Genomic DNA, 12,416 nt, shown 5'->3' with positions numbered 1-12,416 from the left:
GCCGGCTCCTTCCTTCCGCCTTTCCCACAGGGAGGGGAAATCTCGGTCCAACTCCCTCGGCCCGGTGTTACCCACATTTTCCCCATCAGGTGGATCTGGAGCGGCAACTCGCGGGGCTTTAAAAGAGCAGCAGACGGCCGGCCGCTTTTCGCTACAACCTGGAGTAAGGCCGGCGGGAACTACGCGACCCAGCGTGCAGCGGGAGCGGCTCCCGGCATGCACNTTTTCCCCGCCGATCCGCCGCCGCTAGCTCGGCCGTCTCCTCAGCGCTAGCGGCGGGCCCCGACCCTCCTCCTGCGGCGGCTTTCTGGCTCACCGAGCGCCGGCAGGGGTGGGGGTGGGGGTGCTGGTCGCCGAGGTAGGCGGTGCTCCTGCGGGCCCACTGCATTTTCTTTCTCTTTTATTCTGCTCGCCTTTTAAATCTCCCTCCTGGCTTTAGCCTGTTTCCGCTCTTCCTCACATGCGGGAGGTTTCCCGCCGCCGAAGTACCTTGCAGGTTTTGTCCACCTTGGGCTCTTCAGGAGTCCTCCGTTTAGTTTAGTCTGCCTCTAGCCCCAGAAACGTGTTTGTCCAACACACAACCTTTAAAAAGAATTTTCCCCCTCTGGGTGTCAGAACGTTTAAGCATTAAATGTCGGCGCGGGCTTAAAGTCAGGAGGGGCGCACCACCCCCTTTTCGTCTCTTTTTAGCCTAAGACTCAAAACTGCTGGGGGTCGGGGGCCGGGAAGAAGGGAAATGAGAATGAAAGCCTAATCAGTAATCAGGCCCACGTCCTTATTATCTATATGATCGACTTTCACGGCTTCATTTTTGTGTAGTGTTAAGTGAAAGGCTCTGCAGAGGGGCTGATGTCAATGCCAGACGGACTGTCAGTATGTAATAACATGGGCTTTTGAAAGAAATGGCTGTAAATAGAACAGATACGCGGAGCATTTTAGTGGAATGCCAATGAAAACAAGTTCTCTTCTGAGTAGTACCTTTGAGTTAAAAAGGAACTAAGTGGCTGTTAAACTTGGATTTCTCCTTATACCCAGTTCGTTCGCACTGGTGGTACACCTGTAGGGTGACCTATGTAGAGCACTTTTGAAAACAACAGTTAGTAGAAGTAACCATTGACGTGCGAAGAGAAGTCTAGACTTCGATCTACAGGAAATTTTAAATTGCAAGCCAAACAAAGCCCTCCAGAAAATTCGGCATCTTGGGAACAACAAAAATATTGCACGGGACTCGGAGAGTGTCTGGTGTTATTATCCTGTGACACTTTTGTGGTTTTGACTACGTGAATATTAAATCAACCCAGGCAGTACAGTATGGTGTGTTTCGGAGAAACGTCTAGAGATTTCATTGTCATTCTTTGAATCTTTCAGATTAAACAGCCAGATTTTGTCAAAAATCAGTCACTGTTAAAAATGGAATTTTATTGCTTTTTACCTGAACCCTACTGTATCTGTTTACTAATGGGTTTGATTCAGGTAGTCTTTATTGGAGGCCCCAAATAATGCAAGATGCCTTTTTTACTGATTTAGATTAGGCACTGAATGTACCTGTCGGATTTATTCAGCCTGAAAAGTAACCTGCAGGCAGACAGACACGTGGTTGGAACCTAGCAGTAAGAAAGGCAGAGATGAATTCTTGAGACTACCGCCTCCAGGAACCTAGAGCAAGAAGAGAGGAAAGGAGGCTGAGAATGATAATGGAGATCTTTTATACATTATTTTCACCTTTCATAACTCTGTTGAACAGGCTGAAAGGAAGCAAAAAATCCAAATAGTGATTTTTCAGCTTGTGTTGGTCTATGCCTCTAATGAGAACACTGTAATATGGGGGTGTGTATGTCCGAATTATTTCAGTTGTGCTTTTTTTGCTATATTAATTTATAAAAGTTAATCAAAGGCTATTCCTGCCATATTTGTGAAAGCGCACTGTGTGGGGAGAGTACTTACATGGAAAAGAAAATCGCCATATTCCCCAAACTCAACTTGACCTTTGGTTATTTATCATGTTCTTTTCTTCTCAGTAACCACTTTAACCAGACGTTTGGGGGCTTTTCACATTGGGTTGCCTTGCTGAGCCAAATGCAAAATTTTAAAGTCCCCAATTCTCTGTAATGTAGAAATTAATTGGCGGTATTAAATCCTCTGATAAAGGAGAAAGGCATATTATTTACTTTTTAAAATATTTACCATAAAGTAACCCTAAAAAAGATAAGTAACCCCGAAATTAGTAGAGATGTGTGGGATTACCTGTAATTTCAAAATCAGTTTCTTTTAAGACGTCCCCGTTGGGAAGTGTTTATGCCTCTAAGCCTATGTCTTGTAGCCCTTATTTATATTGTGAGAGGGGACGGCAAAGCTTCAAAGTCTCACTGAAAACAAACTAGCAGATAGTTCTGAAGGATTACTAAAGATAACTCCTGAGAAAATTCAGTTGTTGCTTAATCAGACCAATTAAATTTGAAATGCTTTGCTTCTTTCTTCTTAATGTTTTGTAAAACTTTTTAATTATGGAAAATTTCAAACATGCACAAGAGTAGAGGTAATAGGGACGCCTGGGTGGCTCAGTCGGTGAATTGTCTGCCTTCGGCTCAGGTCATGATCCCAGAGTCCTGGGATGTGTCCTGCATCAGGCTCCCTGCTCAGTGGGGAGCCTGCTTCTCCCTCTCTCACTCTCCTTGCTTGTGTTCCCTCTCTCTCTGTCAGATAAATAAAATCTTTAAAAATTTAAAAAAAAAGAGTTGAGGTAATAATACAATAATCTTAATGCCCTGTTCATCCAGCTTGAACATACTTCAATATATGGCCAACATTATTTCGTCTATGGCCTTTCACACTTCTTTTCCCTTGCTGGATTGTTGTATTTTATCTGTAAATACTTTAAATATGGAGGGATAAGAAATAATTTAAAAAATATATATATCCACAATTCCATTATCCCATCAAAAAGATTATCATTTAATATCCAGATGATTAAAATTTCTAAATTTCCTTATTATCTCATTAATATCATTTTACGCTTGGTTTAACAGAATCCAAACAAGTTCCACACCTTGCATTTGGTTAGTTAGATCTTTTCTAAACCAATAAGAGGCAGTTAATTTCCTATTTAATTTGGTGAAGCAAATAGCAATGTTTTTCTAAGGAGGATATTTGGATAGTCAAAAAGCATTGTCAAAAGTATAAGGAAATTCTTCAAAGGCACTTTAAACAAAAATCCTCATATTAAAAGGTCACCAATTGATGGCCCACAGTAGAAATATAATTGTACCTAATGCAAATAAATAAACCATTACAAATCCAAGAGTTCCTATTAGTTTAGAGTATAATTTGTTCTGGAAGAAACAGTGAAGCGTTTTTTAAATTGTACTGAAAAAAACCTAAAACTTTAAGTCAATTCTTTAGTACGATAGGCAACTAAAGCGAACAGTCACTGAGGTCAGTTTTAAAGTATTTTTAATTGCTTTATTGCATAAGTAGTGCACACTAATTGTATTTAAAAAAACAGAAAATAGAGCTAAAAAGAGGTTACATAAAAATCACTACAAACTGGAGATAGCTCTTCTCGGTATCTAAGTATACCCTCAAGATATAATTCCACTTTTTTACTTTAAGGCTAGAACTAAAGGGTAAAGTTAAGAAAATACCAGATTCTTGAGGTGGAACATTGGAAATATGAGCAGTGTTGGTCTGTACATTTAGTCCATGAGGTAGCACAGCTTTAAAATTGGGTGTATACAGTCAGTCCCACTATGGGTTGTAGTATTGTTCAGCATTTAGAATGACTACTCTCAGCAAGATGATCACAGCAAAAAATGAAGGGATTGTGAATGACTAGGACTGTAGTAAAGAGAAAATCGAGTATCATAAACTATCATTCCCATAGCCAAGAAGAAAAAGCAAACACATATTATCTACTTGGGTTATCTCAGAGAGAAAAAAATAACACATATGGTATACTTTGCATATTGCTGACCAGAAAAACATTCAGTTTTCCCTAGGTGGTTACCATAGTTACATGAGCTGTTTATAACATCAAGAGGAGGAACTAGGTCACAGTATTGAAGGAGTTTGAATTATGCAATTGTTTCCTAAAAACGGGGAGAGGTTTAAATTTTAGGGAAGAGAGATTTATACTGTATGTTCAAAATTGAAATTCTGGTCTGATTTTGCCAGTGAAACTTAAAATTTTGTCCAAAATTAAATAGTTGAGACTATAGGTATAAATTGTTCAGTCTATACAAATGCTGTAATAGTGTGTGCTGTAATCCGTAAGTGTGATAAGAGATGCCAGTGTATTCCTTGAAGATACCTGTTTATCTTAGTGAGCTATCTTATCTTAAAATGTTTTTGCAGGTAATCAGTAAACCCAACAATAACCTAGAATCTCGGAGTAGCCAAATCCTGTGTAAACTGAAGCTTTGACTTCTTACCTTCGAAATCTTGAGAATAAAGGTTGGTGCAGTGCCTGGCAGATGTTACTCTTAATTTGTCAGAGATTTTCCTTTTAATTTCATCATATGGATAGAGAAAAGTGGTAGTGAGGGAATGTTTTGAAAGTTGTGGTAGTGGAGCCCCTGGCTGGCTCAGTCCGCAGACCAAGCAACTCTTGATTGCAAGTCCCACATTGGGCTTGGAGCCCACTTAAAAAAAAAAGAAAGGAAGGGAGGGAACTTGAAAGCTGTGGTAGCATAGATTAATTCTATATATGTGTATGTATATAAATATGTGTTTATATATATGTACATTCTATACACACACACATATATATATTTTTAAAACTAAGAACCTCACAAAATGATGATTTTATTCAGGAATCATGTCTGTTGTATCAGAGCCCTGCACAGTACTCAATAAATAAAAATTAGATACAGGAAAAGAAAATTAAAAATTGCATCTCAGTGGTGCCTGGGTGGCTCAGCCATTAAGCATCTGTCTTTGGCTCAGGTCATGATCCCAGGGTCTTGGGTTCGAGCCCCGCATGGGGCGAGTTCCCTGATCAGTGGGAAACCTGCTTGTCCCTCTCCTACTCCCCCTGCTTGTGTTCCCTCTCTTGCTCTGTCAAATAAATAAATAAAATCTTTAAAAAAATTGCATCTCAAGGTTGTAGGAATTGCAGATGGTTATTTTTAATCTCATGATCATCAGTCTAGACTCATGGATGTTTTTAGCTAAAAGTAATCTCACATCAAGGATTTCCCCCAAAGGAAGAGAATAGGCAATAGGCAGCCTCACTGAGAAGCTGGAGAAGCCTCTGCCACCGATAGTAATTTATCATAACTATCATGGCTGTAGGGATGGGGACAGAGTTGGGGGTCCTGTTAATAGACCACCCCTAGACCAATACTTTTTTACAGATGACGATTTGGAGACCCAGAGAAGTTAATTAATTTGCCCGGGGTCACATAGTAATTTATGAAATGAGTGTACATCTAGAAATTTAAGAGTAAAACAAATAATTGTTGGTTTTATTATCTGGCTGATAATCATTAGAAAGGACAAAATTACCCAAGGAAAAATGTTAGGAACTTGTGATATTATAAAATTACTTTTTCTGAGAAGTCTTGCAGCAAATTTAACAAAATTACCTCTAAAAGGAAAATTAGCATTTCCTGAACAATAATATTCAAAATAATCACCAAATCAAAAGTGCTAGAAACTATTTTCTTTAGACTGTTACTGTCAATGCAAATGCTTTATGCCTCAGTTCTGGCTGAAGTAAGTATGATCTTTTATAAGTAATAATATTACTGGGCAGGAGCCTTTTGCTAAATCTTTTATTTCTTTTAAATTATTCTAACTTGGGGGATGCCTGGGTGGCTCAGTCGGTTAAGTATCTGCCTTCTGCTCAGGTCATAATCCCAGGGTCCTGGGATCCAGTCTGGCATTGGCATCAGGCTCCTTGCTCAGCAGGGAGCCTGCTTCTCCCTCTGCCTGCCGTTCCCCCTACTTGTGCTCTCTCTCTCTCTCTCTCTCTCTGACAAGTAAATAAATAAAATCTATAATAAATAAATAATCATAACTCATTTTTTAAGGAGGATAGAATATATTTTAACAGGTTTTGAGCTTTACTAATTTAAATATTTTTTCATTATTTTTGTGTGTCTCTTAATTCCAGTATGCATACAATGGTATGTTAGTTTCAGATGTACAACATAGTGTTTCCACAGTAGTATTAGGCACAATAAGCAATCCTTACCATGATAAGTGTAGTCACCATCTGTCACCAAAGTTATTACATTATTATTGACTATATTCCCTATGCTGTACTTTTCATCCCTGTAACTTATTTCTAATTGATTCTTTAATGAGGCTTTATTGGAGCTGTTATTACATTAATCACTCTTGTCATGGTTAATTTAATCCACCATATTGGTAAATATATTGATTTCTCTTCTGAGGATGACAAATTTTTTTTAAATTGCTTATCCAGTTTTATTTCCATAAATTGAGGTTCTCTGACTCTGTGTGTGTGTGTGTGTGTGTGTTGGAAGTAGGCATTTTTTTTTATTTTTTAGTGAAGTATAATTAATATGCAATGCTATATTAGTTTCAGATGTACAACACTGATTCAACAATCCTATACGTTAGTGCTCACCACAATAAATAATCAGGATCTGTCATCCAACAGTGTTATTACAATATTTTTTACTATATTCTCTATGCTGTACTTTTCACTTCGTTAGTGATTTATTTTGTAACTGGAAGTTTGTACGTCTTAATCCCCTTTATCTATTTTACCGATCTCCCCCACACTCTGACTCTTTTACATATAAGAGAGTATATAAACCAGTGTATCTCACTTTATGCAATGTATGTATTTCTGGAAAATTGTGCTTAAACCTTACTTTGCTATAAGTAATTTTAAACATGCCATTCTATAAAATAAGAGATCCAAGTTTTGAAAATACTTATTTAATACAAATGATTTATCTGAATTTCTTTCATTTACTAGAATGCCCTCGAGTGTTTTGTTCTCCTTGAGAAAACATAGATTGTGTTCTTCATTATCTAATTGCAGCCTAAGCGTAGTTTCTTTTGCTTGTTTAACTGTGGTGGACATTCCAGATACCTTAGCATGATATCCTTTGGTCACAGAAATGTCATCTTCGGGGAGAAGACTTTGAAGAAATCCCTGAAAGTGACAGTAGAAATGTTTTCTTCTGGTATGTGGCAAAAGTACTAGAATTAGAGGGATAAAAAAAAAAATCAGAGATATAAAAGAGAGGAACATTGGTATGGAAAATATTAGAGGCTGAATACCTTTCTATTACAGGAAAGTAGAAGAATCAGAGAAAGGAAGGATTACTTAAGCCATTAATGGTAGTGGCACAACATTAGAATTAAAATTTAGGGACCATTGATATATCAATTATATCTATGGAAACACGTTGTGCTACTTTTACGCATAATGAAAAGACAGTTGTAATACAGGGTTGGGCTAATAGTATCTCTAACTTAATCTTTGAAAATGGGCATGTTGATTTAAAACAATTTCAAAACAGCTTAGTGACTTCCTTATGTGATATTATCTTAGAATATCCCTAACTTTTTGTATTCAGGTAAAATATCTCTGGAAGAATACTCCCGCAATATTTACTGATAGTAGTTACCTCTAATTTGGGCCTAGGGATCCAGAGTTGGAAGGACAGTTCGTTTTCACAAATACCATTTTGTACATTTAATTGAAAGGTTATTATTTGAGTATAATTGACACAATGTTACTTTAGTTTTAGGTGTACAACACAGTGATTCAGACAAATTGATGCATTATGCATTGAATTTTTTGATACATGTATTACTTTAATAAAATCTAAACTTTATTTTCAATATAAAAGAAAAAAACTTTCTGTACATTCTGGAACAACAAAACGCATATGTACACTACCTCCTAGGAAAGGAGCATATAATCTAGATATTTAGATTTAGTTCACTTTGGGGGGGAGGGGCAGAGGGAGAGAGAGAGAGAGAGAGAACCTTAAACAGGCTCCACACTGGGACTCAATCTCACAACTCTGAGATCATGACCTGAGCCTAAATCAAGAGTTGGACGCTTAACTGATTGAGCCACCCAGGTGGCCCCAAGATTTAGTTCACTTTTATGAGACTGTTTCTACTACTGCTGTTAATATTGCCTGCACTTGGCATACAAGCATTGGAATTGCATACATATTATTATATAAATTAAAACCAAGAAACACAATTGATAAATTTGAAGCTTTTGAAGTCTTCCCACTTGAGGAACTAATCTGGGCAGTTTTGCATCAGAAACACTTTTCTTGTGAAGGTTTTTTAGCAGTTTAAGAGAAGCTCCATATAACTTTTTTTCCATTCAGTATAGCGCTCAACTTGTTAAGAACTTTTTAAATTTTTGTGCAATCTCATTTGAGTACTTTATGTTAAGGTGGAATAAATTTTTTATAATTTTTATGAATTGACTGGAAATTCATATTCAGGTCAATGTTATGTATTAATGCCATCTATAACTTCTTTTTTTTTTAAAATTCATATTTAGGTCAATGTTACGTATTAATGCCATCTATAACTTTTTTTTTTTTTATTCATTCATTCGACAGAGATAGAGACAGCCAGCGAGAGAGGGAACACAAGCAGAGGGAGTGGGAGAGGAAGAAGCAGGCTCATAGTAGAGGAGCCTGGTGTGGGGCTCGATCCCAGAACGCCGGGATCACGCCCTGAGCCGAAGGCAGACGCTTAACTGCTGTGCCACGCTTAACGACTTAGCCACCCAGGCGCCCCTGCCATCTATAACTTCTGCCTACAATCTCAGACAGGCCCTATGAACTATATCTACCCAAGAAGGAGTCCTTCCCTGAAGACTTTTATTTAGCTCTGGTCTTCTCTATAGGATTGAAATTTAACAGAAGTATCTAATGAAGAGGAATCTGAACATAGCCGATGAGAAAAGGAAAAGATCGGGAGAAGAGTCCAGATGTCATAAAGCAAAGGGAGGGTAACGGGCAGGAAGCAGCTATTACTTGCTCTGTTGCGTGACTCAAAGAACTCCAAGAAATTGATTTCATCCCACTGAACATTTCTTTCAATTTGGGATAGATTTAATTTTTTCTAATAAAATAGATATCAGTAGATATATAACACACAGGAAAACAATTGAGCCTAGTGACCTGAGCGGTTACAATATGTTATGTAAGAGATCTTCTTCAGAAAGTTATTCTTCAGTGTTCGGCGTGTTGCTTTCTAGAAAAGAATTGGAGTGACAGCACTGCTATTATGAGTAATGGCCTATAGGGAGAGGGAAGGGGAAGCAAGAAAGGAGCAATTAACAGGGAAATGTGGTCAAATGGAAAGAATGAGATAGATTCAGGAAACTTCTAGGAGGTAATACCACCTGATTTTAGTGACTGTATTTAGAGGATGGGAGAGAAGAGAAGTCATCTAGAATTTAGGCTTGGGCCATTAGCAGGTCATGGCACTGCTACATGAAATAGAAACTCCAGGAGGCAAAGCAGGTTTGCCGGGTGGGGGGGAAGATTTAAATCATGCAAGGATGTAACTGTAGTTTTTACATCTTTGGGCTCTGTTGATCTTAGGCCTCCTCTGTCAAACCGCATAAACCATTGCTTCCTGGTAGTAGCCAGCTATAGAAATTGGAGGCTGGGAGTGTGTTGGGAAGAGTAGAAAGACTAGAGGAAATGATTTAGAGATAGAGTGTTCTTAAACATGTCTTCCCACGTGCCAGGACTTAGCTTTGTATTCTTTCTATTAGTAAGCCAAGAATTGAAATAGATGATAGCAAGGACATATACAGACCCACGTGAGGAAAAAGTCAATGCGGCAGGTATTTGCTTATTCCTTTCATGTCTCCAAGGGAGCCATGATTGACCCTTGGCCAACCTTGGGAATTTGGCCCTTGGAGTGTTTTTATGTTAATGATGATGACTTTGTTACATACACCTGGAGAAATTGCTTTGCATAAACGTGCACCTGGTTTTGTTGTTGGGGTCCTGAGTTTCAGTTGCCATGGCTGATTGCATAGCAGAATGTATATATATTAACAGAGCTCCATAAAAGTCTTGGACCCTGAAACTCAGATGGGTTTCCATGGGCAGAGGCATTCCACAGGTGCTTATAGTTTGCTGCTAGAGAGAGAAAGAGAGTTCCTGAATAGCTTCAAAGGACTTTGGAAGTCTATGCTGAACCTCTCTGGACTTCACCGATGGATCTTTTTCCCATTGCTTGTGCTCTCTACCATTTGCTATAATAAATTTTAGTCATGTGTATAACATGCTCTTGAGTTTGGTGAGTCCTTCCAGGAGCACCAAATATACAAAATGCTGAAGAATTNTGCTCTCTACCATTTGCTATAATAAATTTTAGTCATGTGTATAACATGCTCTTGAGTTTGGTGAGTCCTTCCGGGAGCACCAAATATACAAAATGCTGAAGAATTTTTTAAAACCCAATTTGTTCATCCAAGTCTTGGTAGGATTGACTGAAAAAAAATAAAATAACAGATGTAAGTATATATCTGCGTGTGTAGATTTAAACCAAATCAAGTCTTTGGCTCATGCCCAGGAGACTATTACAGACATTATAGGGATATAGGATGGAGATAGATAGAGTGTTGGGAAAATGCTTACAGGCATAAGTATAAATAAAAGCAAATTAGAAATAAATGGAGAAGCAAGGCAAATCAAAAGATTAAAATTGGTTAGTCAGTCAAGATTTAAATATGGTGCATATTTCGGAAGAAATACAGGACCAGCTTGTCAAATAGCAGCTTTTGTCTTTTCACCCATGTATACTTCAACAGTATATAAAAATGTAAAAGAAAAAACATTTTTTTTCTTGGTTTTATCTGTTAAGTACTGAATCCAACTCAAGTTTGAATTATTTGTGTGGAATCAAAATTTGTACTAAATTACAATGTAAGTATTTTATGCAGTGATTGCGTTCTGCAGTTATGTCAGCAATGAGTTAATATTCTTATGTAGTCTCATTCCAAAGACTCCATACCAATTCCCATTTTAATCAATAAGCAATATCTGGTAGTTTCTTTAGCTATTCACTTAAACTGCTTACATCCAAAGATTAAGAATGAACTTTGAGGGGCGCCTGGGTGGCACAGCGGTTAAGCGTCTGCCTTCGGCTCAGGGCGTGATCCCGGCGTTATGGGATCGAGCCCCACATCGGGCTCCTCTGCTATGAGCCTGCTTCTTCCTCTCCCACTCCCCCTGCTTGTGTTCCCTCTCTCGCTGGCTGTCTCTCTCTCTGTCGAATAAATAAATAAANAAGGATGAGGTGGCACTTCAAGAGTTTCCTATTTCTCAGTCTTTTAGCCTGCAACAACCAGTCATATAGGATGACCTACACTTAAATGGAAACTTGCAGGCATATTGGCTTGAACCAGAGAATGGAGTCCAGGGCAACCACAGTGTAGTATAAGGCCTAAAATTAACATCATATACTGCCTTGACATCTGGTAAAATCAGGAGTGTCTTAAATGGCCCAAGTCCAAGTTCCCTTCCCCTCTCTGCTGCTGGGGATAAGGTCCCCTAGCCAAATAATCCTCCTTGTCTTGGGGACCACATATATTTCCTTCTTATCCCTGCAAGCTTGTGGAATTTTTCAAACCAATCACATCCTCGCATGTGAACCAGGGGCTACCTCATTCCCTTGGTATTACAAAACCTGCCTCCCACAGTACCTGATTATTTACTCATGAGGGGCGCCTGGGTGGCACAGTGGTTGGGCGTCTGTCTTCAGCTCGGGGCGTGATCCCGGCATTATGGGATCGAGCCCCACATCGGGCTCCTCCNCCTTCAGCTCGGGGCGTGATCACGGCATTATGGGATCGAGCCCCACATCGGGCTCCTCCGCTGTGAGCCTGCTTCTTCCTCTCCCACTCCCACTGCTTGTGTTCCCTCTCTCGCTGGCTGTCTCTATCTCTGTCAAATAAATAGATAAAATCTTNGGTTGGGCGTCTGTCTTCAGCTCGGGGCGTGATCCCGGCATTATGGGATCGAGCCCCACATCGGGCTCCTCCGCTGTGAGCCTGCTTCTTCCTCTCCCACTCCCACTGCTTGTGTTCCCTCTCTCGCTGGCTGTCTCTATCTCTGTCAAATAAATAGATAAAATCTTTAAAAAAAAAAAGTTATACTCATGAGTATAACTTCCATGTGGCCCTACATGGTTTGGTATCCTCCATGCAGATTGTGAATATATGGGACTAGTCTCTATCTCTGTCAAATAAATAGATAAAATCTTAAAAAAAAAAAAAAAAGTTATACTCATGAGTATAACTTCCACGTGGCCCTACATGGTTTNTTATACTCATGAGTATAACTTCCACGTGGCCCTACATGGTTTGGTATCCTCCATGCAGATTGTGAATATATGGGACTAGTAAACCGCTCTTGATCTTATCTGTCCGGTGCTGGGTG

At 39.0% G+C, this 12,416-nt stretch overlaps 1 long non-coding RNA gene across 1 annotated transcript; it reads left to right on the top strand.

Moving 5' to 3' along the window:
* The first annotated feature begins 228 nt into the window (after positions 1-228).
* Positions 229-8,627, top strand: LOC117797086. The gene is made up of 3 exons (XR_004621947.1): positions 229-358; positions 4,351-4,449; positions 8,571-8,627. It is a non-coding gene; the product is annotated as an uncharacterized LOC117797086 (long non-coding RNA).
* The last annotated feature ends 3,789 nt before the right edge of the window (positions 8,628-12,416 follow it).

Source organism: Ailuropoda melanoleuca, chromosome 18 (assembly GCF_002007445.2).
Source record: "Ailuropoda melanoleuca isolate Jingjing chromosome 18, ASM200744v2, whole genome shotgun sequence".
In the NCBI taxonomy this organism is placed as follows: domain Eukaryota; kingdom Metazoa; phylum Chordata; class Mammalia; order Carnivora; family Ursidae; genus Ailuropoda; species Ailuropoda melanoleuca.
Note: the sequence above shows the minus strand (reverse complement) of the source record. Positions and strands in the feature narration are given on the sequence as shown.